Genomic DNA, 26,711 nt, shown 5'->3' on the forward strand with positions numbered 1-26,711 from the left:
TGGAAGATGGTAGTTAAGGAGGGAAGGGACAAGAGTTTTTATAAGGTCCAAGGGAATGGGGTCTGATGCGCATATGGAAAGGGTGACAATAATAATAATAATAATGTTGGCATTTGTTAAGTGCTTACTATGTGCCAAGCACTGTTCTAAGCGCTGGGGTAGACACAGGGGAACCAGGTTGTCCCACGTGGGGCTCACAGTCTTAATCCCCATTTTACAGATGAGGTAACTGAGGCACCGAGAAGTGAAGTGACTTGCCCACAGTCACACAGCTGAAAAGTGGCAGAGCCAGGATTCGAACCCATGACCTCTGACTCCAAAGCCCGTGCTCTTTCCACTGAGCCACGCTGCTTCTCTGTACAGTAAAAATAAGAATGATAATATTTGTTAATAGTAATTGTGGTATTTTTTAAGCATTCACTGTGTGCCAGGCACTGTACTAAATTTAGGGGTAGATACAAGCAAATTGATTTGGACACAGTCCCTGTCCCATATAGAGCACATGGTCTTAATCCCCATTTTGCAGATGAGGTAACTGAGTCACAGCAAAGTGAAGTGTCTTGCCCAAAGTCACACAGCAGATAAGTGGCAGAGCAGATAAGTGCTTATTATATGCCAAGCACTGAACTAAGTGCTGGGATAGTAAGCTCTTTGTGGGCGGGGAATGTGTCTACCAACTCTGTTATATTGTACTCTCCCAAACACCTAGCTGAGTACTCTGCAGATAGTAAGTGCTCAGTGAATATGATTGCTCAGACACCCTCTCCAGTGGAGGTTTTTAGCTTCAATTCTCTCTCTCAAACAGGGTTCAAGGATTGGGCAACCCAGAGTCAGGTACTACAAGAAAGGTCACTAGGAAAATGGCAAATACAACCTCTAGCCCCAAGGTCTGCTTGCAGGCCCACTCCCCTCCAGGCCCCTGGGTTCTCTCTCAGCATCTCTGCTTTGACAAGCCCCAGAGATCCCTCTCTGCCTCCTACCTAGGGGCAGGAAGCCCCCTCCCCGCTCTCCCCTTTTCCCTCCACCCAGAGGGCAGGATCTGGGTCTTAAAAGACCGCAGATAATAATAATAATTATTATGGTATTTAAGCACTTACTATGTGCCAAGCACTGTTCTAAGCACTGGGGTAGATACAAGGTAATCAGGTTGCCCCATGTGGGTGCTCAGTCTTAATCCCCATTTTACTGATGAGGTAACTGGGGCACAGAGAAGTTACATAGCTTGCCGGAGGTCACACAGCAGACACATGGCAGAGCTGAGATTAGAAGCCACGTCCTCTGACTCCCAAGCCCATGCTCTTGCCACTAAGCCATTCTGCTTCTCACTAAGCCATGCTGCTGCTGAACTTTTAATAATAATAGTAATAATAATTGTGGTATTTAAGTTCTTACTAGGTGCCAGGCACTGTACTAAGCAATGGGGAGGGTACAAGCAAATCAGGTTGGACAGAGTTCCTGTCCCACTAGGGTCTCACAGTCTCAATTTCCATTTTACAGATAAGGGAACTGAGGCCCAGAGAAGTGAAGTGTTTTCCCCAAGGTCAAACAGCAGACAACTGGTGTAGTGGGATTAGAACCCACGTCCTTCTGATTCCCAGGCTAATGAGACCTTCCCCTCTCAGACCCCAACCGGACTCTGACTCGGCCGTGACCCTGGCTGCTTGGAAGCAGCATCGTGGCCTAATGGCTTGGAAGTTAGAGGGCTTGGGTTCTAATTTCCACTTTGCCAGTTGTCTGCTGTGTGACCTTGGACAAGTCACTTCACTTCTCTGTGCTTGAGTTCCCTCACCCATAAAATGGGGATTAAATCTACCAGCTCCACATGGGACCCAGCGACTGTGTCCAGCCCCCTCTGCAGGCCTCCACCCCAGTGCTTAATAAATAAATGAATAATAAATAATTATGGTAAGCCTGTTGTGAGCAGGGATTGTCTCTCTTTATTGCTGTATTGTACTTTCCAAGCGCTCAGTACGGTGTACAGTGCTCTGCATGCAGGAAGTGCTCAATAAATGATTGAATGAATGAATTCAAGGTCTTACAAATGATAACAATAGTTATGGCATTTCTTAAGTGCTTTGTATATGGCAAGCCCTGTTCTAACTACTGGGGTAGGTACGAGGTCATCACAGTCTCCATCCCCGTTTTCCAGATGCGGTACCTGAGGCTCAGAGAAGTGAATGACTCGTCCGAGGTCACTCAGCAGACAAGAGGTGGAGGCGGGATTAGAACCCACGTCCTCTGACCCCCAAGCTATTAGGCCACGCTGCTGCTTCTAAGTAGTGTGTGAGGCTGGCACATAGTAAGCGCTCAACTTGTACCCCCCCAAAGTACCACGTGCCGTCTAGCCTGGGCCCGCTGCGGCCCCCGGGCCTCGACGTCCCCGCTGGGGCTGAGGGTCCGGCGGTGGGAGGAGGAAGGGGAGGAGGGTCCGCGGAGGGAGAGGAGGGGGGCGGGCCCCGACCTCTGTCCGCTCTTAAGCTTCCCAGGAGGAAAAGAAACCGAAAGCGAGGGCGGTCTGTCCCTCGGTGCAGAGCCTCGCTGGGTTTGGGCAGGACAGGACAGAGCGGCATCTGTTCTTAGAGATAGATTATATCTCGGTCTTTTCTGTCCGGTCCTTCTGCCTGTCCTTCTGGCCTGTCCTGCTGTCCGGTCCAGCTGCGCATCCTTCTGTCCGGTCCTTCTGCCCGATCCTTCTGCCTAGTCCTTCTCTCCTGTCCTTCTGTCCGTACTCCTATCCAGTCCTTCTGTCCTGTCCTTCTCTCCTGTCCTTCTGACGGCCCCTCTGTCAGGTCCTTCTGTCCGTACTCCCGTCCGGTCCCTCTGTCCGGTCTCTCTGTCCGTATTCCTGCCCGGTCCTTTTGTCCAGTCCTTCTCTCCTGTCCTTCTGTCCGGTCCTCCTGTCCGAACTCCTATCTAGTCCTTCTGCCCGGTCCTTCTCTCCTGTCCTTCTGTCCGGCCCCTCCGTCCGGCCCTTCTGTCCGTACTCCTAGCCGGTCCTTCTGCCCGGTCCTTCTCTCCTTTCCTTCTGTGCGGACCTCCTGTACGGTCCCTCCTGCCCGGTCCTCCTGTCCGTCCCCCTGTCGATCCTCCTGTTCGGTCCTCCTGCTGGTCCCTCTGTCCATTCCCCCCCCCCCCAAGTCGATCTTTCTGTCCTGTCCTTCTGTCCTGTCCTCTGTCCCTACATATCCCCCTGTTCGGACCTCCTGTCCGGCCCTCCGATCCATCCTCCTGCCCGCCCACCTGCCCCTGGGGCTGGGTGCTTCCTCTCCCTGAACGCGGGACACCCAGTGTCCCCATCCCTCCCCCCAGGACCTCACCTGTCCAGGGGACCCCTGGATCCAGCCGCCAGCTCTTCTCCCTGGATCGTCAAGGTAAAGAAGCAAGGGCTGTCCCGGACTTCAGCCCCTTTTGAACTGAGACTTGCTTTCCTCCCTTTTCTCTGTCGGGTTTCCTGGCCTTGGGGCCGGTGGAACTTGGGAGGGCAGGAGCCTTCTGATAATAACAATAATAATAAATGATAATTTGTGGTATTTCTTAAAGAGTCTAACGTGCCAAGCGCTGTATTAAGCCCAGAGATAGATTCAAAATCATCATGTTGGACCCCAGTCGTTGGTATTTATTGAGTGCTTATTGTGTGCAGAGCAGGTGTTAAGAGTTAGGGTGGATTCAAAATCATCTTGCCTGCTTCCAATTAATGATGTTTAGTGAGCACTTATTGTGTGCAGAGCAGGTGTTAAGTGGGGAGGGGGCAAAATAATTATGTCGGATCCCAATCGATGGTATTTACTGAGCACTATATTATGCACTGGTGGTAGATTCAAAGTAATCAGGTCAGATCCCCATCGATGGTATTTATTGAGCACTATATTATGCACTGGGGGTAGATTCAAAGTAATCAGGTCAGATCCCCATCAGTGGTATTTGTTATGGATTGCGGAGTACTGTTCTAAGTACTGGAAAAAACAATACAATAGTTAAACCTGATTCTTCCTTACAAGGAGCTTGCAGTTTACAGGGGGCGGAGGATATTAGTGATAGAGGAAATAGAGTATAGGATATTTACACAAGTTCTGAGAGGCTGGGCTAGTATCGAAGGGCTCAAGGAGTTCAAGTGCATAGTTGAGGCAGAGGAGAGGGAGGATAGGGGAAATTAGGGGAAGAGAGGACAGCTATTTCATTTCCCATTTTACAGATGAGGAAAGTGAGGCACAGAGAAGTTGTGACTTGCCTATGGGCACCGAAAAGGCAAGTGAAGGAGCCCGGATTAGAACCCAGTTGCCCTGATTTTGTCTGCCGCTGTGGGTCTTTGGCATGGGATGTCTGGCAATCCCAACTGCATCTAGGGATGCCCTACCTGAACCCTGTGCCAGCTCATCAACAGGGAGACTTGAGGGTGGGTCAGCGTTTGTTTTTTGTTTTTTGATTACTATGAGCCAGTCACTATTCCAAGCACTGGGGTAGAAGCAAGGTAATCAGTTTGGACACAGTCTCTGTCCCACATGGTCATCCTCATTTTACAGATGAGGTAACTGAAGTACAGAGAAATCAAGTGACTTACCCAAGGTCACACCGCAGACAAGTGGCAGAGCCAGGACTAGGAGAAGCAGTGGGGCTCAGTGGAAAGAGCACAGGCTTTGGAGTCAGAGGTCATGAGTTCGAATCCCAGCTCTGCCACTTGTCTGCTGTGTGACCTTGGGCAAGTCACTTCACTTCTCTGGGCCTCAGTTCCCTCATCTGTAAAATGGGGATGAAGACTGTGAGCCCCACGTGAGACAACCTGATTCCCCTGTGTCTACCCCAGTGCTTAGAACAGTGCTCTGCACATAGTAAGCGCTTAACAAATGCCAACATTATTAGATACAGGTCCTTCTCCCAGGCCCTTGCTCTCTTCACTAGGTCACGTTGCTTCAGTGTAGCCTGAAACCTCTGGGAGACACTGCCCACTCACTCCCCAGGATACCCCGCTCGGAAGCTGCAGGGTGAGTTGGTTTGAGGATTGTACTAATGCAGGAGAACAACTTTGGGAAATGGTAGGTCACTCTGAGAAGCCCATTGGATTGGGTTTGGGAAATGCCCCAGGGATCAGGTCTGAAGAAGGTGGAGCAGGAAACTGGCCCCTGCTCTGGGAGGCTCTGAGTCTCTTTCTTTCTAGTAACAATACTGCTTTCTCTTGCTTCCCTACAGCTGGCAGTTATGCAACCTGCAGGGCTTGGCCGTTCACTCTGGTTATCTACCTCTTATCACTCTGGGGAAATGGGGCTTGTGGCTTCAAACCATTTCTCCTTGACTTTTTGGATTTAGTGAAGTTTGGCGTGTGACCCAAGATTCCCTGAAAAGAGGTCTGATGTCGGGCAAGGTGTAGAGGCTCCCGAAAGATGTGATAGAGATAGGCGGCGTGGCTCAGTGGAAGGAGCACGAGCTTTGGAGTCATAGGTCATGGGTTCTAATCTCATCTCTGCCACCTGTCAGCTGTGTGACTTTGGGCAAGTCACTTAACTTCTCGGTGCCTCAGTTACCTCATCTGTAAAATGGGGATTAAGACTGTGAGCCCCCTGTGGGGCAACCTGCTTACCTTGTATCTACCCCAGCGTTTAGAACTGTGCTTAGCACATAGTAAGTGCTTAAATATCATAATTATTATCATAATTTATTATTCACGCAAACAGATACCTGTTCTTTCAAACTGCAGGCATCCTGTCAATATCCTTGAAATATTGGGCATTGATCTCTGAGGATGATCTCTGAGGAATACCTAGCCCCCCCTTGACCTTTTCCTCTGTAACATTGAACACACGGGCCACACGAGCTGGGAACCGGATCAAATTTCTTAGTATGTATTCTCTTCCAGTGCTTAGTAAAGTTTTTGACACACTGTAAGTGCTTATTACCTGCGTAATCCAACTGCTACATCTTCACGAGATGGCCCCTTCTAAAACACAGTCCTTAGGGAAACCCTCATGCCAAGGCAGGTCTTAGACTCCATGATGGATTCCTTTTATCCTCATTTTTACCCTCTCCAAAATAACCCCAAAGCAGGCTCAAAAAAAAAAAATTCACCAGTACTGATTTGGTCACATCACTTCCTTCACAACAGAGTGGTGCCCTGTGGCTACTCTCATTAAATTGAAACTCTTGGCCTTGGTTTAAAGGATCTCCACTGACTAGTTATCTTCCACCTTATTGCTCGGTCTCTTGCTGCAGTCCTGCTCTGCTCTTGGCCAGGTCCTAGCTATCAGGTTCATTGTTTCTGAATGATCATTGGGATGATTGTTAAATGCTTACTTAGGTGCCAGACACTGTACTAAGTGTTGGGGTAGGTACAAGACAATTAGGTTGGACCCAGTCAATGTCCCAAATGGGGTTCTGTCACCCGTCGCCTGGTGATGGTTTTGGGAACTGGCACGGTGAGAGACCAGACCAGACCGGAGTCGAGGACTGAGCTGCACACATTTATTCCATGTGGTGAATTGAACTTTCCCTTTTGGAAGGAATATAATTATTTAATTGTTTAGATGTGGCGAATTGAATTTCCCTTCAGGGAGGAATTCACTTATGTCTTACCTGCTTGTAGCGGACCACCTAGCTCTCTCCCACAAACACTTCCCACTCAGGAGGAATTCACTTATGCGTTCCCCAGCCATAGGGAAGCACCTAGCTCCTGCCCACACCTGTCCTGTGGTCCCTCACTTCAGTGCTGTTTCCAGAGTCAGAGCAGGTGTCCAATGATCTGGGCAGGGGTGACACGCAAACAGCTGCTGCAAGTTTTGATCCCCCTCACAGAATGTGGGAGGAGCTGTCCTCTCAGGCCATTCCAGTTTTCCGCCTTCCACTTATCCAATCTCTGCCCTCCCCTCCTCCACATTTTATTTGATTGGCACAGGGTTGAGGGACATCCACTTCCACACTCCTGACTTGGGGTGTCTGGCAGTCTCAGTTACATGGATCCGCCCATGCTTCTGACTTCTGTCTTTCTAGTTCAGGAGGTCATGGATAGCATTTTGACCTTGAGATTACCTCAAACCCAATCCCCCTTCTACCACTAGGGAAGCATTATAGCCTAATTGAAAGAGCCCAGGCCTGGGAAAGAGAAATTCTAATTCTGTTCTCTCACTTGCCTGCTGGATGACCTTGGGCAAGTCACTTGACATCTCTGTGTCTTAGTTTGTTCATCTGAAAAATGGGGGTTCAAGACCTGTTCTGACTAATTAGACTGTGAACCCCATGTGGGACCTAATTATCTTATACAGTGCTTGACACGTAGTAAGTACTTAGAAAATATTACAGTTTTTATTATTCCTGCTAACCTTGTTATACTGAGAGGATGGATTTTGGATACTCTAAAAAATATATGTACAATTTGGGGAAAAGGCTTACGAAATGTTAATATTATTGTTCTAAAATTGAGATTAAAATCATTGAAATTGCAGACTTTATTTTAGCCTTGTTTCGTGATGACAAATTCTTCATGGTGAGGATGTCCACAAGTGTTTCAAAATGATGCACATGGCCAATCGGACCCTAGAATGATACATCTGTTTCCAACCGCCTTTCCCCTGACTTTTATTCTTAGATTGTGAACTCCCCAAGGGACAGGCACTGTGTGAAATTCCTAAATGGGCATTATTTCCCAGTGCTTAGTACAGTGCTTTGCACACAGTAAGCACTGTTACTACTAGACTTCCCCTCCATGCCCACCTCACTGGCACACCCACCTATGTGAAGAGCTCCAGTTGAATGTATTGGAGTCGTGAGTCACTTCACACTACAGTGTATAATGTCCCATCTGGGTTTGGGGTGAGGACCGTGTATGGAGATGGGAAGCATCATGGCTTAGTGGATAGAGCCTGGGCCTGGGTGTCAGAAAGATCTGGGTTCTAATCCCCCTCTGCCACATGTCTGCTGTGTGACCTTGGGCAAGTCACTTCATTCTCTGTGCCTCAGTCACCTCATCTGTAAAATGGGGATTCAGACTGTGAGCCTGACTGTGTAGGACAGGGACTGTGTCCAACCTGATTAACTCATAACGATACCAGTGCTTAGAACAGTGCTTGGCACACAGCAAGTGCTTAACAAGCACCATATTTTTACTCATTGTTATTATTACTACTAATAAGAAGAAGAATGATGGCACTCGTGTAAGAGAAAGCAGAAAATGACCCCAGGATCCAGCTATCCAAAGAAACACCAGACTTTACAGAGTTCGAAGAGAAATCTACCAGGAAAAACAAATTAATTTTTCCAGGATTACTCAATCAATTTTTTCCAGGTTTACTCAATCAAATTTTTCCAGGTTTATGCATTTTTAACCATTTTTTTTTTAAGTATCACGAAGCAGAACTTTGGTCCCTTGGATCACACTCCTCCAGGTCCATTCATTCAGTCATTCAATAATATTTATTGAGCGCTTACTATACATGCCCTGGGTGTGGCTCTTTAAGTCTGAGAGAACACACATAATCCTGATTTGGTCTCAAAATGGCCACTTCATGCAAGAGCAGCTGCTGCTCCTTCCCTTTCCGCCTTTCGTAACCCTGGGAACCCTGGCAAACTGCCAGGGAGCAAAACCGTGTGCCTGCTGTTTAACCTTCCAGCTAAACATCTTCAAGGCTGAATCCATCTGCCTTTAACCTCTCTGGCTGCCGCAGCCAAAGTCAAGCTGAGTGTGTGACCCTATTGAAGATGTTTAGTGAGTGCTTACTGGGTGCAGAGCACAGGACTAGGCGCTCGGGAGAGTACAATACAACGGGGTTGGTAGACACAACAAGTCTACAATCTAACTCAGTCACTTAGGGGGCAGTAAGGAAGGCTGTCAGGGAGCCAAGAATGAGACAGCAGGAGCCTGCAGTTGCTGCCATTATCAATAAACCTGCCACAACAGCAGCACTGACCAGGCACCTGCTAAGAAGGGGGTAATAAACTGGAGGCCTGCAGTTTGCAGAGTACTGTACAGGACACTGGGAAGAAAGTAGAAAAAAGAAAATCAGCCCCATCCTTGAGGATCTCAGAATATAATGGAGGAGGCAGGTAGACATAAGTGCGAAAAGTACAATAGCTAAATGAGTAGATAGAAATGGTAGAAACAAAAGTATTCATTCATTCAATAGTATTTATTGAGCGCTTACTATGTGCAGAGCACTGTACTAAGCGCTGGGAATGTACAAATCGGTAACAGAGACAGTCCCTGCCCTTCGATGGGCTTACAGTCTAATCGGGGGAGACAGACAAGAACAATAGCAATAAATAGAATCAAGATGCGCATAGGCACTACGGATTTGGAGTGAGCGGATACCTAAGAAAAGTACATAAGCAGAGCTCATCTGAATGCCAAAAGCACTTGAAATCACCAGAATTTGGGGAATTACCAATCCATCAACAGGGAATTAAACTGGGAATGCCTCCTGGAGGAGGAGGTGGGTCTTCAAGGAAATTTGAAGGTAGGGAGGGCCAATTTGCAGATTTGTGGTGGTTGGGGTGTCCATGAAGAAGGAAGAGCACATTTGGTGGGTTGGAGTCAGGAGAGATGAGAGCGAGGTTCAGCTAAGAGTGAGTTTTAGGGGACTGAAATTGATGATGAGTTAGCAGTGAGCCTCGCAACCAAAGCTTGGATGTTTTTATTTTATATTGCTCTCTCATTCAGACCTCTAGACTGTAAGCTTGTGGGCAGAGAACATGTCTACCAACTCTGTTGCAGTTTTCTACCAAGTGCTTCAGTACAGTGCTCTGCGCACACGTGGCTCATTGGAAAGAGCCTGGGCTTGGGAGCCAGAGGTCATGGGTTCCCAGACCTGCCACTTGTCAGCTGTGTGAGTGTGGGCAAGTCACTTCACTTCTCTGTGCCTCAGTTCCCTCATCTGTAAAATGGGGATTAACTGTAAACCTCATGTGGGACAACCTGATTACCCTGTATCTACCCCAGAACAGTGCTCTGCACATAGTAAGCGCTTAACAAATACCAACAGTATTATTATCATATTGATAAATAGCACAGATTGATTCCCAGCTCTACTCCAGGACAGAGGCTGTAATGTGAAATGTGTAATATGGGGGCCAACTCGGAAGGGAAGGGAGAACGCAATACCATTAGTACTAACTCTGACTCAACAGCAATGGTCAGCAGTGGCATAGAGACAGGGAAAGAGGGTGCCAAACCACAGCAGTGATTTCACCCTGGCTTCCTGTGCTTCCCTTAGCTCTGGTGGAGAACTCTGGCCCCCTTAGTTGGTGACAGAATGATGTGTATATATTAATTTTGTGTGCTTTGCTCAGGAACCCCCCTCAAGCTCCCAAATGACTATAAATCCTTTAGAGGCCGAGCACTGTGTCTCCTTGTAAATGTTTCAGATATTGTAGTTCCTCAGACAGCACATTCAGTAAGTAGGCGCTCAGTAAATGCCATTGAAGATGACCATTCATTCAATCGTATTTATAGAGAGGTTACTGTGTGCAAAACACTGTACTAAATGTGTATTCCAAACGCTTAGTACAGTGCTCTGCACGTAGTAAGCGCTCAATAAATGCTATTGAATGAATGTTTGGGAGAGTACACCACCCACAACAATAAGCAGACTGTGGTGGCGCTTTATACATAGACACTCTTTGTGCTGTCACTACTTGGTCGTGAAGGGATATTTCCATTGTTTCAACCTGTTGCTGTCATTCTCTGTTTTTTCCTTTCAGGCTTCTCACCTCCTTTGCCACACAATAAACCCTTTAGAGGAGTTGCCCTTTAGTTTCTTCCCCATGAGGTTTGTCCTCTCTTTGGCAGTAAATCTACAATTAGTATTATTGAGCTCTTACTTTTTGCAGAGCACTGTGCTTAACACTTAGAAAAGTATAGTTGAGTTAGAAGACAGGGTCCCTACAGTCAAGAAATGTAAAAATTAAGGGGAGACAGACACGAAAATAAATTACAAATAGGGAGAAGCACCAAGGTTTGAAGATATGCCCATAAATGGAATTGGAGCGGTGGGAGTACTCAAGGGCTTAGGTCACACTAAACGGAAGTACAGAAGTGGTAGTTGTGGGGACGATCTGACTGTTGGGTAGATGTGTGATTTTGGTAGCGCTTTGAAGTGCTGGCGAGCAATGGTATGGTCAGATATGAAGGAAAATGTGTCCTGCCACAGCTAGGACAGTGTGAGCAAGAATTCAGTGGTGACAGAGATGAGAAGCAGCCTCGCCTGGTGAATAGAGCATAGGCCCGAAGGCCAAAAGGACGTGAGGTCTAATCCCTCCTCCTCCACTGGGGTGCTGTATAACTTCTCTGTGCCTCAGTTACCTCATCTATAAAATAGAGATTAAGACTATTGAGAGACTGTGGGAGATGGACCGTGTCCAACCTGATTTTCTTGTACCCACGCCAGCTCTTAGTACAGTGCCTGGCACATTCATTCTCATTCATGAGAAGCAGTGTGGCTCAGTGGAAAGAACACGGGCTTGGGAGTCAGAGGTCACGGGTTCTAATCCCGACTCTGCTGCTTGTCAGCTGTGTGACTTTGGGCAAGTCACTTATCTTCTCTGGGCCTCAAAATGGGCCCTGTAAAATGGGGGTTAAGACTGTGAGCCCCACGTGGGACAACCTGATCACCTTGTATCCCCCCCAGTGTTTAGAACAATGCTTTGCACATAGTAAGTGCTTAAAAAATAACATCAGTATTCATTCATTAAATCACATTTATTGAGCGCTTACTGTGTGCAGAGCACTGTACTAAGCACTCGGAAAATACAGTTCTATAGTAAGCACTTAAATGCCACTTTATTATTATCATTACTGTTATTATGAAAGATAAACTGGGTTGCCTTGAGTGGAGCAAAGCATATGAGCTGGAGTATAGTGGGAGAGGAGGGAGAATAAGTGTGGGGGGCAGCTTCCCTGGCCAACCCCAATTTATTCATTCCAGTTGTATTTACTGAGCACTTACTATGTGCAGAGCACTTTACTAAGTGCTTGGGAGAGTACAATATAACAATAAACAGACACATTCCCTGCCCACTAGGACTCTCCTTTGGTTTTATAAGCCCAATAGCGCCTTATTTATTCTTCACTTTTGGTGTATCTCTTTGCAGAGCACATCCAAACAGTGATATTTTATTGAGTGTTCTGGACAGAACACTGTATTAATTGTATTAAGTTTATTAATCTTTTCTGAGAGTACAGTATACTTACCAGTAGCTGCCTATTATTAATACACTGTGGCCCATCTGTCCACTGTACTGCCTAGTGGAAAGACCATGGGCCTAGGATTGGGAGGACCTGGTTTCTAATCTCATCTCTGCCACTTTCCTGCTGTGTGACCTTGGAAAAGTCACTTGTCTTCTCTATTTCCTCATCTGTAAACTGGGTATCAAATGCTTAGTCTCCTTTTTACTGAGACTGAACCCCCATGTGGGCCAAGGTCCATTTCTGATCTTATGTCTTGTATTCAGTGAAAATGCATGGGCCTTTGAAGTTAGACGACCTGGGTTCTAATCCCATCTCTGCCAATTGCCTGCTGTGTGACCATGGGTAAATCGTTAACTTCTCTGTGCTTCAGTTTCCACATCTATAAAGTCGACATTCAATACCTGTCCTCCCTCCTAATTAGTCACTGAGAGTGAGCTCCATTTGGGGCAGGAACTTTGACCATTGTGATTGATTTGTCTCTATCCCAATGCTTAGAACACTGATGCATACTAAGCACTTAATACATATTATCATCATCATCATCATTATTGTGATACAATAATTTTTATTGTGATACATTAATAACGTTATACACCATTATCGTGATCACAATGCCTACCGCTGTGTTTGGTACATAGTAACCACTTCAGAAATACCATTAACGAACAAAAAGGCAGGCCAGCTCCGAGACATAACCAAGGGTTACAGATGCCCAGCAATCAGCGTGGCTCAGTGGAAAGAGCCTGGGCTTTGGAGTCAGAGGTCATGGATTCGACTCCCTGCTCTGCCACTTGTCAGCTGGGTGACTGAGGGCAAGTCACTTAACTTCTCTGTGCCTCAGTTCCCTCATCTGTAAAATGGGGATTAATTGTGAGCCTCATGTGGGACAACCTGATTACCCTGTATCTAACCTGGCACTTAGAACAGTGCTCTGCACATAGTAAGCGCTTAACAAATACGAACATTATTAATATGACTTTCCTGCCATGCTGATTTCTAGAGAAGCATCCCAAAATTTAAAGGTCTGTCTGCATCCTTTTGTAAGTTCTTAGAGGCCCATTTCTGTTTTTCCCCAAATCTAATTCTTTCCTGGGGGTTTGGTTACTCTGGCTGGCTGAAATGTGGGAGCATTACTGCCAATGGGAGGGGTGGCTTCGGAGATGGAGAGTGGAGATGGAGGTTGCCATCTGCCTGTCTCTTGTCTGCCTTGTCTTTTCTTATGTCATCGAGTCGTCTCCGATCCATAGCGACACCACAGACACATCTCTCCCAGAAGGCCCCACCTCCATCTGCAAACCTTCTGGTAGTGGATCCATAGAGTTTTCTTGGTAAAAATATAGAAGTGGTTTACCACTGCATCCTTCCGCCAGTCAGTCATATTTATTAGGAGCTTACTGTGTACAGAAGACTGTACTAAGCACTCCAGAGAGAACAAAATAAAAATATCCAAACACGTTGCCTGTCCACAGTGAGCTCATGGGGACATAGACATTAAATAAATAAATAATTATGGATATGTACATAAGCGTCGTGGGGCTGGGAGGGGGTTGATGAATAAAGGGAGCAAGTCTAGGTGATACTGAAGGAAGTGAGAGAAGAGGAAAGGAGGGCTTAGTCTCGTTCCCTGTGTGAGTTGGATGGGTGGGCACAGGGGAGAGAGGAGGGATTGTTGTAGCAGCCCAAGCTCTGGGTCCCAGTGGTTCAGTCTGGGGTCGGTCATTTGAGCCTGGGCTACTGCTAAGGTCACCTCTGCCCTAGTGGAAGCAATAGTGGAAATCAGCATGATGTAGTGTCTAGAGCATGGGCCTGGAAGTCAGAAGGCCATGGGTTCTAATTCCAGTTTTGCCACTTGTCTGCTGTGTGACCTTGGGCAACTCGCTTCATTTCTCTGGGCCTCAGTGACCTCAACTGGAAAATGGGGATTGAGACTGTGAGCCCCATATGGGGCAGCGACTCTGTCCAACCTGATTTGCTTATATTCATCCCTCCTTATCTCTGCCAAACTAACTCTCTTCCCCTCTTCAAAACCCTACTGAGATCTCACCTCCTCCAGGAGGCCTTCCCAGACTGAGCCCTCCCTTTCCCTCTGCTCCTCCTCTTCTCCCCATTGCCCCTACTCCTTCCCTTTCTCTATCCCCTTCCCCTCCCCACAGCACTTGTGTATATTTGTATATATTATTACTCTATTTTATTAATGATGCATATATATTTATGATTTTTATCTATTTTGATAGTATTGATGCCTGACTACTTGTTTTTTTTTCTGTATGTCTCCCCCTTTTAGACTGTGAATCCATAGTTGGGCAGGGATTGTCTCTATCTGTTCCCAAATTGTACATTCCAAGTGCTTAGTACAGTGCTCTGCACACAGTAAGCTCTCAATAAATATGATTGAATGAATGAATGAATCCATCCACCCCAGTGCTTAGTACAGTGCCTGGCACAGAGTAAACACTTAACAAATACCATCATCATCATCTTGGGCCAGGTCACCAAAGCCATGGTAATTTATGTCGTTGTTGCAGCAACAGAAGACTGCAGCAGATCAACTGTAATCATTGAGGACTTACTGTGTGCAGAGCACTGTACTAAGCACTTGGAAAAGTCTAATATAACAGTTGGTAGAGACACTCCTTGCCCACAATGAGTTTACAGGCTAGAGGGCATTGGCAGAGGAGAATGAGTGTCTTCTCTCCCTCTATCCTTCTCCTTTCTCCATTTCTCCCCCTCTTTCTTTTTCCTTTACCCCTTCCCTTCTTCCCCTCCCTCTGCCCCATCCCACTTTGAGACCATATCCCTTTTAGGTCTAACATCCATTCCACCTAATAGAACCAAATTGCTGGTCATCTCTCTCTGCACCCCTTCATCTGCCTTCAGCAGCTACTTGGAGAGAGTGTTCACCACTCTTTTTATTGAAATTACAGTTATGTGGGCAAGATGTGGGTTAGAGAAGCAGGGTGGCTCAGTGGAAAGAGCACGAGCTTGTGAGTCAGAGGTCATGGATTCAAATTCCAGCTCTGCCACTTGGCAGCTGTGTGACTGTGGGCAAGTCACTTAACTTCGCTGGGCCTCAGTTACCTCATCTGTAAAATGGGGATGAAGACTGTGAGCCTCACATGGGACAACTTAATTACCCTGTATCTACCCCAGTGCTTAGAACAGTGCTCTGCACATAGTAAGTGCTTAACAAATGCCAACATTATTATTATTATTAGTTGTCCTAATGACAAAGCCTATTATGAGATCATGGAAGTTGAACTCCTGCTCCGCTGCTGGGCCAAAGACACTTTGATGTGCTGAGCAAGTTTGCTAAAACACTTAGCTGTTCTGCCATTGTTTTCTTACCACTAAGGGAATATAAAAACCACTTTTGACATTAAAGTGGGGATTTGCTGACTTAACTGTAGTATAATTAGTAATGAAATGCTGATTAGTCAGAGGCTGGGGTTAATTTACCAACGGCCACCTTAATCTTTCCTTTCTTCTACGTGGAGTGCAACTTTAATTTTCCTATGTGACTAATTTGGATGGTATTTTTGGTTTTGTCATAGGTCACCTGTAATTCAAAGGAGAAAACTCCTAAAATGATTTCTCTACTTCTTTTGGCACGAGATTCATTTGGCCAAGAGGGGCAGTAAAAATTTCTAAAATTAATTTTCTTTCCAAGTTTCCTTGAATCTCAGAAATTTCAGAAAGTCCTCTAAGGAAGCCCAGAAAGAATGCATTTCTTGTTACATCCAGGAAACCCCAATAAAACCCATTTTCTTAACTCTTAGGACAGTGCATCAGGGCTTACTCCACTAATTTGGATGGTATTTTTGGTTTTGTCATAGGTCACCTGTAATTCAAAGGAGAAAACTCCTAAAATGATTTCTCTACTTCTTTTGGCACGAGATTCATTTGGCCAAGAGGGGCAGTAAAAATTTCTAAAATTAATTTTCTTTCCAAGTTTCCTTGAATCTCAGAAATTTCAGAAAGTCCTCTAAGGAAGCCCAGAAAGAATGCATTTCTTGTTACATCCAGGAAGCCCCAATAAAACCCATTTTCTTAACTCTTAGGACAGTGCATCAGGGCTTACTCCACTTCCTGTTTACAGTAAACTGAAGCCTCTGAAGGGGAAGGCTGCTTGCAAACCTTCAGCTGTGACTTTTGAGGTTATTTTTCTGTGGGAATGGAAAGCATGTATTTCATGAAAAAAGCTACTAACTTCTTTCTTCCAGATCTTAGATTCTGCTCCGTTAGCATAGTAGTCTCAAAGCTGCTCACTGCCCCGACCCACTGCATCGAGTGCTGAGGGGAGAGTTTGGTGAGCTGTTTCCCCCAGACAGCCTCTTGGCCGGTGTAAACTGAGTCTTTGGCCTTTTGAGGTTTTCGGTACTCTCCGAGCTGGGCAAGCCCTCCCCTGCCTGTCATTTGCTATGGAACAATAGGCCAGAGGAATGTTACCAGCAGAAAAGAAGGCAGATCCTGTCTCTACCCAATTTATAACTTCCCTTTTCATGCAGGGACTTTATTCATTTAAAAAAGTGATTGCTACACTCCAGTTAACCTCTAACTCTTTAAAATTGAGTTCAGAGAAAAGAAAACTGGAACTCAAAATGAATGACAGGAGTAAGCTCATAATAATTATGTTCTGTTAAGTGATTACTATGTGCCAGATAGTGTACTAAGGGCTGAGGTAGATACAAGAAAATCAGGTTGGAAAAATCCCTGGCCCATGTGGGGCTCACAGTCTTAATCCTCATTTTACATATGAGGTAACTGACGCACAGAGAAGTGAAGTGACTTGCCCAAGGTCACAAAGCAGGTAAGTGGCAGAGCCAGGATTAGAAACCATTACCTTCTGACTGCCAGGCCTGCACTCTATCCACCACACATACTACTTCCTATGAAGCATCTGAACTCATAATAATAAGAATAATAATTATGGTATTTGTTAAGCGCTTACTATGTGTCAAGCACTGTTCTAAGCACTGGGGTAGTTACAAGGTAATCACGTTGTACCATGTGGGGCTCACAGTCTTAATCCCCATTTTACAGAAGAGGTAACTGAGGCACAGAGAAGTTAAGTGGCTTGCCCCAGGTCACACAGCAGACAAGTGGTGGAGCAGGGATTAGAACCCATGTCCTCTGACTCCCAAGCCCGTACTCTTTCCACTAAGCCATATTGCTTGTCTTTGTTATCTCACCTGAAACATCCACAGAGGAGCTGGGCCCAGGATCCCCACGAAGCTCTGCAGAGGCTCAGAGAGAGTTCCCTGAGAGAGAGAAGCAGCATGGCCTAGTTGATAGAGTTACGGTCCTAGGAGTCAAGAAGGACCTGTCTTCTAATCCCAGCTCTGCTATAGGTTTGCTGTGTGACCTTGGGAAAGTCACTTCTGTTCTCTGTGCCTCAGTTACCTCATCTGTGAAGTGGGGATTGAGACTGCGACTCCCATGTTGGACAGGGACTAAGTCCAACCTGAATAGCTTATATCTATGCCAGCGCTTAGTATAGTGGTCTGCACACAGTAAACGCTCCATGCACATGATTGAATGAATGAAATTCTCTCCCAGCCGAATCAGCCCTAACAAAGTAGAAATAGCATTTACTGAGTGTACACATCCCCCACCTCTCTCCACAGAGTGTGAATAATATTTCCTAGGTGTTCACTTGATGTAGTAGTTAGCATGGCTTAGTGGAAAGAGCATGGGCTTGGGAGTCAGAGGTCATGGGTTCCATTCCCGGCTCTGCCACTTGTCAGTTGTGACTGAGGGCAAGTCACTTGACTTCTCTGTGCCTCAGTTACCTCATCTGTAAAATGGGAATTAGACTGTGAGCCCCACGTGGGACATCCTGATTCCCCTGTGTCTACCCCAGTGCTTAGAACAGTGCTCGGCACATAGTAAGCGCTTAACAAATACCAACATTATTATTATTATTATTATTATTATTATTAATTGCTTACTGTGTGCAGAGCAAAGTACTAAGTGATGGGAAGGAATACACAGATATGCACTAGGCATAGTCTCTGTCCCGTAGGGGACTCACAAACTAAAAATAAAAACAGGAAGAGAGGACTGGTGACAGACATAAGAGAAGCATGGGCCTGGGAATCAGAAGGTCCTGTGTTCTAATCCCAGCTCTGCCACTTGTCTGCTCTGTGACCTTGGCAAGTCACTTAACTTCTCTCTGTCTCAGTTACCTCATCTGTACAACAGGGATTATTCATTCAGTTCATTCAGTCACATTTATTGAGTACTTACTATGTGCAAAGCAATTCAGCAACAGATAGAGACAATCCCTGCCCAACAATGGGCTCGCAGTCTAAATGGGGGAGACAGACAACAAAACAAAACAAGTAGTCTGGTGTAAGTATCATCAAGATAAATAGAATCATAGATATATACACATCATTAACAAAAGAAATAGAGTAATAAATAATATATACAAATATGCACCAGTGCTGTGGGGAGGGGAAGGGGGAAGAGCAGAAGGAGGGAGAAGGGAGAATTAGGGAGGGGAGGAGGAGCAGAGGAAAAGGGAGGGCTCAGTCTGGGAAGGCCTCCTGGAGGAGATGAGCTCTCAGTAGGGCTTTGAAGAGGGGAAGAGAGTTAGTTTGGCAGATATGAGGAGGGAAGGCATTCCAGGACAGTGGTAACATGTGAGCCGGGGTCGCTGGTGGGACGGGACGATTGAGGGTCCATGAGGAGGTTAGCGGCAGAGGAGTGGAGTATACGTATTGGGCTGTAGAAGGAGATAAGGGAGGTGAGGTAGGAGGGGTCCAGGTGATGGAAAGCTTTGAAGCCAAGAGTGAGGAGTTTTTGTTTCATGTGAAGGTTGATAGGCAACCACTGGAGGTTTTTGAGAAGGAGAGTAACATGCCCAGAGCATTTCTTTAGAAAGATGATCCAGGCAATGGAATGAAGAATAGACTGAAGCAGAGAGAGACAAGAGGATGGGCGATCAGAGAGGAGGCTGATGCAATAACCCAGTTGGAATATTATGAGAGCTTGTACTAGCAAGGTAGCAGTTTGGATGGAGAGGAAAGGGCAGATCTTGGAGATATTGTGAAGGTGAGACCGGCAGGTTTTGGTGACAGATTGGATGTGTGGGGTGAATGAGAGAGCAGAGTCAAGGATGACACCAAGGTTGCGGGCCTGTGAGACGGGACGGGTGGTAGTGCCGTCCACAGTGACAGGGAAGACAGGGAGAGGACAGGGTTTGGGAGGGAAGATAACAAGCTCAGTCTTGGACATGTTGAGTTTTAGGTGACTTGAGGACACCAAGTAGAAATGTCCTGAAGTTAGGAGGAGATATGAGCCTGGAGGGAGGGGGAGAGAAAGGGGAGAAGATGTAGATTTGGGTGCCATCTGTGTAGAGATAATAGTGGAAGCCGCGGGAGCGAATGAGTTCACCAAAGGAGTGAGTATAGATGGAGGATAGAAGGAGACCAAGAACTGACCCTTAAGAAACCCCTACAGTTAGGGGATGGGAGCCGGGGGAGGAGGAGCCTGCGAAGGAGACTGAGAATGAGTGGCCAGAAAGATAAGAGGAGAACCAGGAGAGGACGGAGTCCATGAAGCCAAGGTGAGATAAGGTGTGGAGGAGAAAGGGATGGTCAGCAGTGTCAAAGGCAGCTGAGAGGTCGAGGAGGATTAGGATAGAGTAGGAGCCATTGGATTTGGCAAGAAGGAGGTCACTGGTGACCTTTGAGAGGGCAATTGCGGTGGGGTGCAGAGGACGGAAGCCAGACGGGAAGGGGTCCAGAAAAGAGTTGGAGTTGAGGAATTTAAGGCAGCGAGTGTAGATGACTCGTTCTAGGAGTTTGGAAAGGAAGGGCAGGAGGGAGATAGGACAATAACTGGAAGGGGAAGCGGGTCGAGAGAAGTTGTTTTTTTTAGCATGGGGGAGACGTGGGCATGTTTGAAGGCAGAGGGGAAGAAGCCATTGGAGAGTGAGTGCTTAAAGATGGTAGTTAAGGAGGGGAGGAGGGAAGGGGCGATAGGTTTTATAAGGTGAGCAGGAATGGAGTCCGAAGGACAGGTGGAGGGGGTGGCACTTGCGAGGAGGGAGTGGGGCTGGGAGGGGGAAAGAATGATGGGAGCAAGTCATGGTGACAGAGAAGGGAGTGGGAGAAGAGGAAAGGGGTGGTTTAGTCAGGAAAGGCCTCCTGGAGATGTGCCTTCAATAAGGTTTTGAAGGGGGGAGAGTAATTGTTGGATTTGGGAAGGGAGGGCATTCCAGGACATGAGGATGTGGGCGAGGGGTCGGCAGGGAGTGTAGACGACAGGTGGGACATGAAATGTGTCCAACCTGACTACTTTGTATCTGCCCTACCACTTAGAACAGGGCCTGGCACATAGTAAGTGCTTCACAAATGCCATAAACAAGGAGAAATGAAACAAAATACTGAGGCATTGTGAAGACAAAACAAAATAATTAGGGTACTATTGCTAGAGAGCAAAATGTCAGTGCATTGTGCCTCACTAGTGTTTGAGAATTACAGAACAAGGAAGTACTCCTTGCAATACTAATAATTATATGTGTTAAACTCTTACAGTGCTGGGCACTGTATTAAATGCTGGGGTAGATACAAGAACATCAGTCCCTGTCTCTCATTCATTCAGTTGTATTTATTATTAATAAATACTAATTATTAAGAATGTGAGTCTCCCAAGGGACAAAGACTATGTTTAGTGCATACCTGTGTATTCTTTCCCATCACTTAGTACAGTGCTCTGGACACAGTAAATGATAATCATGATGATGGCATTTGTTAAGCACTTACTATGTGCTAAGCACTGTTCTAAACACTGGGGTAGATGCAAGGTTGTCCCATGTGGGGCTCACAGGCTTCATCCCAATTTTACAGATGAGGTAACTGAGTCTCAGAGAAGTTTAATGACTTGCCCAAAGTCCCACAGCTGACAAGTGGCGGAGCCTAGATTAGAACCCATGCCTTTCTGACTTCCAGGCCCATGCTCTATCCACTACGCCATGCTTCTGAGCGCTTACTGTGTGCAGAGCCCTGTACTCAGAACTTGAGGCTCTCTGTCTCAAAGGACAGGAATAACAGGTATTTAGTCACCATTTTATAGATGGTGAAACTGAGCTATAGAGAAGTGAAGGTAGATGAGAGGGAACAGGTAGGTAAGATTTGGGAGTCATCTACAGGGAAGTAGTAGCAGAAGTTATGTGAGCAGATGAGTTCCCTGAGAGAGTGTGTGTGTAGAGAGGAGGAAAGATGAAAATGAAAGACTTTTGAACCACCCTGATAGTTAATGCCCAAGATGGCCTTCTGTGATCTGTTTCTTAGCAACAGTTCCTCAAACAAACTCATGGAGGAAGAAATGTGCTTATGTTTGTTCACCTTCTCTGTCGGGCTAAATAAACTCAAGCAGGAGAGGCAGGACCTAAACAACAACAAAAGCACTGACTTTAGAGACAAGTATAATGATTGATTTGTTTTTCACATCGAAAGAGAGGAGGGCTTACTCTTGCTCATGTTCAGTGTTGTGAGCAGGGAACGTGTCTATCAACTCTTTGGTATTGTACTCTCCCCAGTGCTTAGTACAGTGCTCTGCACAGAGTAAGCATTCAGTAAGTACTACTGATTAATCCAAAGGAGTGTGGAGCTTGGCCTAGACTATCGGTCAGTCTCATGACCATCTTCAGAGAATGATTCTCCATCAACAGTGACAAGGATAAATAATGAATATGTTCACATAGTCACGTACACATGGAGAAGCAACATGGCCTAATGGAAAGAGCAAGGCCTGGGAGTCAAAGGACCTGAGTTCTAATCTGGCTCTGCCATTTGCCTGCTCTGTGACCTTGGGCAAGTCACTTAACTTCTTTGTGCCTCAGTTCCCTCAACTGCAAAATGGGATTTCCATACCTGTTCTCCCTCCCACTTAGAATGTGAGCCCTATGTGGGACCTGATGATCTTGTATCTACACCAGTGCTTAGTCCCGTAATTGCCACATAGTAAGTGCTAAACAAATAATACAGTTACTACGCATCTTTACATGCATGAAGACAATAGCAGGGAGTGCCGAATCTAGTTGAAGTTGGGGAAATTTGGGGATTTTCTACCAGGAATGGCTCAATGTCATCTGGTGGTTCAGGATGTTTACAGTAACAAGGATTTAAGGAAGAATCATATCTATTGCTACAAAATTCTCCCCTTTTACATCAGTCACACCAAAATTCTGTGAATCTTAATTTGGTCCTCCCTTAAAGAAAGGTTAAAAGTTCGAAGCTCTTAAAATAAAAATGACATTTGTTAAGTACTTAGGGGGTTCAGGGGCCAGTACTCAGAGCTAGAGAAATAAACAAGGACATGGAATCAGACTCAGACCATGGCTCACTAGGGCCTTGTAAACTAAGTGGGGCAGGACAGTACACATTGGGAGAGGAAGTTCCTTGAGGACAGGGATTAGAACTCTCAACTCGATTGTACTGTACTCTTCCAAGCATTACTTAATGCTCTGCACTCAGTAAACGTTCAGTACCATGGATTGAGCGACTGATTGAGAGAGCTAACAGGGCAGTATCTGCAAAACCACTATAGCTCACCCACATGAAGAAGAACCACAGTACAAAATCCCTGGGCATGGGTTTAGCAAATTTATGCAAGTTCTAAATTATTTCCAGGACTTTGTCCATACCACACTCCTGTTATTAGCATGGATAATAGTAATAATGGCAATAATAACAGTAGTAACTATTATTATTATGATATTTAAGGGCTTACTATGTGCCAAAGACTGTACTAAGCACTGGGGTAGAGACAGTCAATCATTCAACTGTATTTTTTAAACCCTTACTGTTTGCAGAGCACTCTATTAGGCACTTGGGAAAGTACAGTATAACAGTATTACAAATGAGGTAACTGAGGCCCAGAGAAGTTTAATGACTTGCCCAAAGTCCCACAGCTGACAAATGGCGGAGCCTAGATTAGAACCCATGACTTTCTGACTCCTAGGCCCATGCTCTATCCACTACGCCATGCTCCTGAGCGCTTACTGTGAGCAGAGCCCTGTACTCAGAACTCCTGTCTCAAAGGACAGGAATAACAGGTATTTAGTCACCATTTTATAGATGGTGAAACTGAGGTATAGAGAAGTGAAGGTAGATGAGAGGGAACAGGTAGGTAAGATTTGGGAGTCATCTACAGGGAAGTAGTAGCAGAAGTTATGTGAGCAGATGAGTTCCCTGAGAGAGTGTGTGTGTAGAGAGAAGAGGAAAAATGAAAATGAAAGGCTTTTGAACCACCCTGATAGTTAATGCCCAAGATAGCAGGGAGTGCAGAATCTAGTTGAAGTTGGGGAAATTTGGGGATTTTCTACCAGAAATGGCTCACTGTCATCTGGTGGTTCAGGATGTTTACAATAACAAGGATTTAAGGAAGAATCATATCTATTGCTACAAAATTCTCCCCTTTTACATTAGTCTTTTTCCCTGCCCACAAAAAGAGTTGACAGTCTAGACAGACATTAAAAATAAATTACAGATATGTACAAATGTGCTGTGGGACTGAGGGTGGGGTAAATAAAGGGTAAAGATCCAAGTGCAAGGGAGATGCAGAAGGGAGGTAGAGTAGGGGAATTCAGGGCTGAGTTGGTAAAGGCCTCTTAGAGATGTGATTTTAATAAGGCTTTGAAGATGGGGAAAGTGATGGTCTGTCAGATATGAAGTGGGATGGAGAGTTCCAGGCCAGAGGCCGGACATGAATTCATTCATTCATTCATTTAATAGTATTTACTGAGCGCTTACTATATGCAGAGCACTGTACTGAGTGCTTGGAATGTACAAATTGGCAACAGATAGAGACAATCGCTGCCCAATAATGGGCTCACGGTCTAAATGGGGGAGACAGCAAAGCAAAACAAAACAGAACAAAACAAAAACAAGACATCATCATCAAGATAAATAGAATCAAGGGGATGTACACCGCATTAACAAAATGAATAGGGTAATATATACAAATGAGCACAGTGCTGAGAGGAGGGGAAGGGGGAAGGTGGAGGAGCAGAGGGTGGGGGGGAGCAGAGGGTGGGGGGGAGGGGAGGGGAGGGAGAGTAGAGGGAAAGGGGGACTCAGTCTGGGAAAGTCTCGTGGAGGAGGTGAGCTCTCATTAGGGCATGAGGGGTCAAACAGCAAAGTGGATAAGCTCGAGGTACAAGGTTAGAGGAGCAATGTAGTAGGAGTCAGAAGGACCCGGGTCTAAATCTGACTCTTCCCTTGTCAGCTGTGACCTTGGCCAAGTCATTTCACTTCCTCTGTGCCTCAGTTATCTCTTCAGTAAAATGGATATTGAGACTGTAAGTCCCATGTGGGACAGGGATTGTGTCCAACCCGATTTGCTTGTATCTACCCCAGTGCACAGTACAGTGCCTGGCATGTAGTAAGCACTTAACAAATACCATCATCATCATTATTATTAGAAAAACAATCAGATGATCAAGATCATCAGGTCAGACCTAGTCCTGGTCCCACACAGTGCTCACAGTCTTAGCAGGAGGTAGAACAAGTATTTAATCCTGCAGTTTGTAAATAAGCAAGTGTGGGACAGTGAAGTTATGTGACTTGCCCAAGATCATGCAGCAAAGTGGCAGAACTGGGATTTAAACTCAGGTACTCTGACTCACAGCTACACTTTCTTTCCACGAAATCTTGCTGCTTCTTGGTTGAGTTGTCTCTCTGCTCTGGGCTTAAATAAAGCATTAACCAGTAGCATGTTGCTGCTCTCAGAACTGTCTTTAAAGATTAATTATCCAATAAAGTGTGTAAACACTTTAGGATCACTACAGAGGAAGTTTCTGGATAAATTTTAACCTAGGACTTTCCCCACTATTCAACCTCAGGACCCAGTTGTCCCTGGTGTCAGACAGTGGGGAGCAGCAGGCAGATCTGGAGAAGGAAATGGCTTTGATTACTGCCTTTGAGCCTTTCAGTATTTAGTCAGTTGCTCTGGCAGGCCCAGGAAAACTGCAAATTCCGAGGATATCCAAAATGACGATAGTCCATTTTCTTTCAATCACCATAAGATGTCTTTAGATAGCATTGTCCATCGCCAGGGATCGGGCAAGATAGTCTCTCTGGATTGATAGGAGGAGGATAAAAAATTAGATTTGAAGTGGGGCGGGCTCCCGGAGTTCAGGTTGGGACCCAGGCTCCTCCTCAAATCTGAAAGACAATTACTCTCCCCCCATTTGAAGTCCTTTTGAAGGCATATTTCCTCCAAGAGGCCTTCCCTAAGCCCACCTTTCCTCTTTCCCCACTTCCTCTGCCTTCTCCTGACTTGCTCCCTTTATCCATTCCCCACTCCCAGCCCCACAGCACTTACTTATCTGTAATTTATTTATATTAATGCATGTCTCCCCCTCTAGATGTCCTTGTGGACAGGAATGTGTCTGTTTATTGTTGTACTGTAGTCTCCCAAGCACGTAGTAAAGCACTCTGCACACGTGCTCAGTAAATATGATTGCCCCTCTCAGGCTCACACATGGAGAGTTTCCAGTTCCCTACCAGTCTTGACTATGGGAGGGAGAGTCAAGTAGAGGAATTTCCATTCCATCTTGGGCAAGGGCTAGTGAGTGAAAGGCAATCTGCTACAAGTCAAAACTTACCTGTTCTGGGCAGCAGCAGCAGGAGAGAGTCTAGGGTGGAGACTAAGGTTTACTGTGTGGAAGGGGGCAATGGTAAACCACTTTGGAATTTTTACCAAGAAAACTCTATGGATACATTTCCAGAAGGATTGCAGATGGAGTTGGGGCATTCTGGGAGAGTTGTGTCCATGGCATCGCTAAGGGTCGGGGATGACTCGACGGCATAAGACAAGATAAATACAAATGGCAGAATGGCAGACTGTTAGAGGGCTTGACAAATAGAGTTAAGCCACTTTCTCTCTTTATGGGTTTCTTCTTGGTTCTGTGATATATTGAAGGGTCTTATATTGAAGGTACAGATCTCAGTGATTAAATTACTTTCTGTTCGATTTCCCTTCCCAAGAGTCTGTTCCCCCTTCTTTTCTTTCAGACCCATTGACAAAGCAGATCTGAAAGCTTGTCCAAAATTTACCCTAATCGTATGGATTAGGCTCCTGGCTCCTCTCTGGAATTTTGCTTCTTAAAAAGAAGGGCTGATAAATCTAGCAGAAAGCAAATCTAGGTTTGCATTGAAAGTTGGGGATTATTTTGACCCAGTCCCACTAGGCACTTTATGAACTATTACTAAAAAGAGGAAAGAACCATTGCAACATTCCCTGCTGGGCCTGTGTGTGATGTTAACAATGTTGTTGACTGAGTTTGACAGAATACTCCAAATGTGCTTTAAAGCCACCATCTGTTAAAATTATCTTATCAAAGAAAAGATGAAAACTTCTTAACCTTCCCAACCAAATTAGAAGAACCACGTTCAGCTTTCTGTAGACCACAGCATAATTTTGAATAAAGCTTTTTCCTGCCATGGAGAGCACCATCTGTCATTCCAATTAGCTACTTGACCTCCTTGACATCAGGGATCACCTTGTTCTGAAACAATGATCCATTCACAGTTCA

The 26,711-nt window shown here is 45.7% G+C and overlaps 1 protein-coding gene across 2 annotated transcripts in view; it reads left to right on the top strand.

Moving 5' to 3' along the window:
• The window catches only part of PLSCR1 (phospholipid scramblase 1), a 92,363-nt gene that overhangs the window by 45,088 nt on the left and 20,564 nt on the right, over positions 1–26,711 (top strand). The window contains exon 1 of one of the 2 annotated variants that reach the window (XM_029068028.2): positions 2,491–3,371. The exons of the other annotated variant lie outside the window; for it this stretch is intronic. The gene's annotated coding sequence lies outside the window, so the exon portion shown is untranslated. Of the gene's footprint in view, positions 1–2,490; positions 3,372–26,711 lie in introns of those variants that run through there. 2 annotated transcript variants of the gene reach the window in all.

Source organism: Ornithorhynchus anatinus, chromosome 1 (genome assembly GCF_004115215.2).
Source record: "Ornithorhynchus anatinus isolate Pmale09 chromosome 1, mOrnAna1.pri.v4, whole genome shotgun sequence".
In the NCBI taxonomy this organism is placed as follows: domain Eukaryota; kingdom Metazoa; phylum Chordata; class Mammalia; order Monotremata; family Ornithorhynchidae; genus Ornithorhynchus; species Ornithorhynchus anatinus.